Below are 6,000 nucleotides of genomic sequence, written 5' to 3'. Positions count from 1 at the left end.
CCTTTGCGTCGAAAGAAGGCTTTCATCGATCTGCTTATCTAGCAACGGAGTACCATTAACGTGGCGCAGTTGTATACATATCGTACGAATGCAACAGTGCTTTCCTGCGTACCACTGTTGTGATAACCTGGTGGTGGGAAGCTTGTATTGCTCTAATTTCCTTACGTAGGCAAAACACCACTTCTTACAGATTATTACGGCCTGCCCCACCTCTTAAAATATCGAAATGTGCAGAACATCGGCTTTTGTCAGTGTGCTAGTCTGTACATCCAACTCTCACCCTCATCTTCTCAGATTTGATTTCGCACCACTCCTACACTTCATTAAAATCTGTTCGATTGAAGTCTCCGTTGAAGTGTTGTGATGCTTAGGCGATATCTACTTTGTAAATCAGACGGTCTGTTCTGCCACGGTATATTCCGAAGCTTGTTGTTGTTGTTGTGGTCTTCAGTCCTGAGACTGGTTTGATGCAGCTCTCCATGCTACTCTAACCGGTGCAAGCTTATTCATCTCCCAGTACGTACTGCAGCCTACATCGTTCTCAATCTGCTTAGTGTATTCACCTCTTGGTCTCCCTCTGCGATTTTTACCCTCCACGCTGCCCTGCAATACTAAATTGGTGATCCCTTGATGCCTCAGAACATGTCCTACCAACCGAGCCCTTCTTCTAGTCAAGTTGTGCCACAAACTCCTCTTTTCCCCAATTCTATTCAATACCTCCTCATTAGTTATGTGATCTACCCATATAATCTTCAGCGTTCTTCTGTAGCACCACATTTCGAAAGCTTCTATTCTCTTCTTGTCCAAACTTTTTACCGTCCATGTTTCACTTCCATACATGGACACACTCCATACAAATACTTTCCGAAGCTTAACTGATAGGAATTCATCCTTCTCAGGGATCTGCCATCGTAATGGTTGGATTATTAATCAGTGGTCTTTGTTTCGAGTTTGTGGTGTCACCGCCAGACACCACACTTGCTAGGTGGTAGCCTTTAAATCGGCCGCGGTCCGCTATCTAGTCTAGAGAGACTCCCTAGCACTCGCCAGTTGTACAGCCGACTTTCCTAGCGATGGTTCACTGTCTACATACGCTCTCATTTGCAGAGACGACAGTTTAGAATAGCCTTCAGCTACGTCATTTCCTACGACCTATCAAGGTGCCCTATTCAGTTACTATAATTTCTATCTTCAAGAATGTGTTCTGAACAGATAATATTGTGAATCATGTACCGTCAAGAGCGACGTTCATCATTAATGGATTAAAGTTAAGTATCAAACTAATTACGTCCGCTTTCTGAATTCTCATTCCTTGTCATGTTCCAGACCTCACGTCAGTATAGTTCTTCCTTCCTCACGCCAGCCTGCGTGAGCTAAAACGCGTGCATTTCGGCCTCCACTCGTAACACGTTGTTGGCTCTTCTGCTAAAACAAAAGAGTTTCTCTGTGAAACAGTCGGCGTTAAAGTTTTTGAATCTTAACTGTAATTTATCAATGTATGATTCTTTACTCTGGAGTAAATGAAATGCTGTTACTCATTTCTCTCTACCATTCCTTCGCAGTGATATGGAAAATGCATGACTGCTCAAATGTGCTAGATCCTAGATACATTTATGAGATGGGATGCGATAACGTTGTAACATAGCGGGGTTGCTTTCAGTTGATAGCTTCATTCTCTATTTTAAATATTAAAATAGCTCATCTCTCTTACATTGAGCTGCCTACAAAGAATAAAAATAAAACTGTCTTCAAGTGGCTTCACTTCTCTCGGCTACTAAAATTAAGTGGCCGTCCATCTTCAGGTGCTACCAGGAAATCCCTTTCTATATACTCCTCGTTTACCAACAAGTAACTACTTTCAAAAAGATACAAAGATACTAGCTCAACAGATATCCGTTATTTAAAAGTGAGAAATAAATCGCCTTCGTTCCATATTCAAGGTTTTCACTTCGCGTTACCTTTGTATTAGCTTACCTTCTCCGTCAGCAAAGCGTCCTAAAACTTCAGAAGCTCAATAAAGGCTCAAGTCATATTAAAGAACCACAATGGGGCCGATATCGCTCTTCCACGACAACTGGTCACAGTTAGCTTTCACAGGAGGCGGCCAGTTTCGTATAAAACGGTTTTATGTATTTTGTGTAACACTGTTCCCTCTAAATCCAGAGGTGATGCGACAGTTACCTACGGCAGTGGATGACAGATGACGTCCTCATAAGTCAGCAGGCACTGAACTGTTTCTGTATAAGTTAAACATCTGGCACCTTTGATCGCTCCCACAATGTACTAATATACCGAAGAGTTCTACAACACACTAATTTACTCACTTTAAAACTAGGTTCAGAAAGATGTAAAGTAATGAAAACTATCACCGTAACTTGGTTATTGAACATGACTGGAGCTAAGTTCCGTGGAACCGTATCTTCCTTTTTTTCAGTTTCAAATCGTGGTCATAAGATCTACAAATGTCATTCATCTTCTATTATCACTCTGCTACATGAGTCTGATTACATTGTTAATGAGTAGGCGTCAGTCCTACGTAACAATACATACCACCCACTCGCTTACTTCTATCCTATTGCAGGCATTCCTCAAGGATCAGTTCTATAAGCAACTGTTGTTAGAGATGAAATAATTACAATACACAGATTCTGAAAGTCTCTCCTGCCGTGTAGCTACTACTTTATGCCTCCTACTTAGTTTTCGATGTTCTTCATACCACGCTCCATTCGGTACAGCGATCTGATCATTTCCACTTACTTTCATATGCTTGGGTGGCCTGACTCTCTCTGTCTCCTCCATGTCCGAACAACGTTCCTTTAGTTCACTCCGAGACGCCTGGACACTTCCCTTGCTGAGAGCCCTTCCTGGCACAAAGTAACAATGCGGATGCGAACGAAAAGCGGTATTGACCATCTCATAAGGTTGAACACGAGCCGTGTACCTTCTTCCTGGTGGAATGAATGGAACTGATCGGCTGGCGGAGCCCCTCCGTCTAATAGGCGCTGCTCATGCATGGTTGTTTACATCTTTGGGTGGGTATAGTGACATCTCTGAACAGTCAAAGGGACCGTGTCTGTGACACAATATCCACAGTCAACTTCTGTTTTCTGGAGTTCTGGGAACCGGGCTGATGCAGAACATTTTTTGATGTGTGTATGTTAAAACAGTTCTTTTTTTTCACAACATATTTTCTTCCTGCTGCCTACCCTACACTTTATATCCACTTTATATCTGTTCCTGATAGTGATTTTGCTACCAAAATACTAACATTCGTCTATTAATTCTACATACGTTCGGCGTTCAATAAGTAATGCAATACTTTTTTGAAACCGGATTGGTTGTAATCAGAGTTCCAAAACACCATATTCTTCCCAATTCTCTTGGATAAAAAACTCTTTTTTTCAAATAATCTCAGTTCAGTGCGATGGCCTTGCACCAGCTTAAAGGAGAGGGCCTATGTAATTGCATGGTTCCACTCTACTGGTCGGCGTTGAAGCCCATGTCTTGCTGCATTAATAACCTCATTGCCTATGTACTGTTTCCCACGATGTATACCCTTAATTGGGCGAAACAGAAAGGAATAGGAAGGCGCGAGATCTGAACTGTAGGGTGGCTGAGTGAGAACAGTCTAAAGAAGTTTTGGGAGCTCCTCCGGGAAGCGCAAACTTGTGTGAGGAAAAGAAAAAAGTTCGTTTTTATTTTTGTAGTGAGGAACACGCTGAAGTCGTTTCTTTAATTCAGAGTTTATCTTTGTACGACAAAGGAGGACATGAAATAAAACAACCCTTTTCAGAGTTCCAGAAGGACGTCGCCATGGCTTTAGCAGCTGCGGATGCGGCTTTGAACTTTTTTCTTCGGAGGAAAGGTGGTGTGTGGCACTCCACGAATTACTGTTTTGTTTCCATTTCGAAGTGATGAATCCATATTTCATCGACTGTGACGATGTTCGACAAGAATTGTGGCGATCAGCCCCGTAACGCAGGAGCAATTCTAGGTAAAGGGTCCTTCGTTGGTCTTTGCAGTCTGTTAGGCCTGTAGAATCCAGTGGGCACACAGTTTGAGTACCCCAAATGGTGGACGAATTTGTCAGTACCATCAACAGAGACGTGCAGTTGAGCAGCGAAGTTCTGACTGGGATCCGTTGACCACATAGAATAAGGGCGTCCGCATGTTCCAACACTGCAAGAGTCACAACTATGTGCGCCCGGCCGGCAAGTGGAGAATCGGACAGGTTTGCGTGACGTTCTTGCAGTGATGGCGGGACACTTCGCCCAACGACTCACTCTTCTTTTGTTCTCTGCCAGGTCTCCGCAGACACTGAGGGGCGCCTATGATTATCTACGATGTTCTGGTTTTCCACCAAAGGAAACTCAGTGTCAGCTCTCTGCTTAGAACGCACCTCCTTTGCAGACGCTATTCTGAAGGCAACGTATAGCACCGCCACCTATTAGGACTTTATGAAACCATAGGGGTTGAAGCAGGAATATTCCTCTATGTCCCACAACAAAATCCTCATTTTTTTTAAACTAAAACTGCCAAGGCAACAAGTGTGCTGTATTATTTATTTAACGCCCCCTCGTACTAACTGTATTCCCTCTGTAGCGCCAGAGTCAACTCACCTACGCTCAGCCATAACATCACGCCAATAATTTTGGCCAATGATTCAGCCGTAATAAGTGCCACGGCCAAGAACTTCAATACTGCCGCACTAAAGCTGCATCTGTTCGTCATTTTCGCTGATATATTAACCTCATTCTTCCAAGCATTCAGTCACCTAAGATCCCTTACCTCATTCTACCCGCCAGTCGCGATAGTGGTTATCAAAGAAACTGAATCCGACGTCACAGACTAATTAATAGATCAATATCACATGCGGCTTAAGTCAATTAATCGCTGCGCATTTCTGTATATGGTCAACTTTTAGCTTCTTATTTTGGTATTATCTCCCACGTTGAAAAATCGCCACACCTGTGTGCAGTGAAGTGAAGAGTGATGGAAGTGGTTTTTTTATTAACAAGTGACAATCTGGGCATTTGCGTCATTTGCGCATTGATTGTAATCGTGAAAAGTGCACGTTGTGAACGCATCATTGTCTACAGACCAGCGAGTGTTACAGATGTTTTGGAAATTTGCTGGCAATTATGAAGATGATAGACGACCTTTCGTTGAAAAGTTCCCTCATACACAGCCACAATGCAGGCTACCTACCAATTAAACCGAATGTTTGGGGCAACTTACCACGCAATCGCCTCCCAAATTTATTCTTTACTAAAGAAAATCAGCAGCTCAGGCATTCGTTCAATCGTGCAGGAAATCTGACAGAAGGCATTTTAAGGAACTACAATTTTCCGTTAGAAGGTTCAGAATATTAAAACATTGTATCCAAACCTGCATTACTACACACCCCAAACGAGGATGATCCTGACTGAAAACCTGCATTCTGTGAAGCGGAATGTGATCAGCGTGTTTCCGTTCTAACATACAGAAAAGGAGGGGTAGGACCTAATTTTTTCGATGGAACCGTAACTGGGGAGAGGTATTTTGATATGGTATGAGAAGATATTGTTGAATTACACGATACCCCTCCACTTGAAGCTATACGAAGCAGTTGCATTTGGCAGCACTAGGCACTACTTGTTATTCCTTCATGACAATTTTCAAGAGTTTACAGGACGTCAGGGTGAAATCGGTTGGCCTCCCAGATCACCGGAATCAAACCGAGTGATTTTTCAATTTCCGGACATTTAAAGACAATATTTTCACTACAAAACCATCAGATCTACAGGGAGTGATCTGACTGAAATAGAATTTGAAATTATTTCTGCCAATAATGACGGGGAGTTCCGTGACAAGGTAATTATATGACGAGGTAACTAAATCAGAGTTTGAACGATGTGTTGGATGTCTAGATAACACTGAAGGACACTTTGAACAAATATAGTAGGACAAATTACTTTGTATCAACTATTAAAGCTGCAAAACACAACATCACATTTTCAG

This window comes from Schistocerca piceifrons, chromosome 6 (assembly GCF_021461385.2).
Source record: "Schistocerca piceifrons isolate TAMUIC-IGC-003096 chromosome 6, iqSchPice1.1, whole genome shotgun sequence".
NCBI lineage: Eukaryota > Metazoa > Arthropoda > Insecta > Orthoptera > Acrididae > Schistocerca > Schistocerca piceifrons.
Note: the sequence above shows the minus strand (reverse complement) of the source record.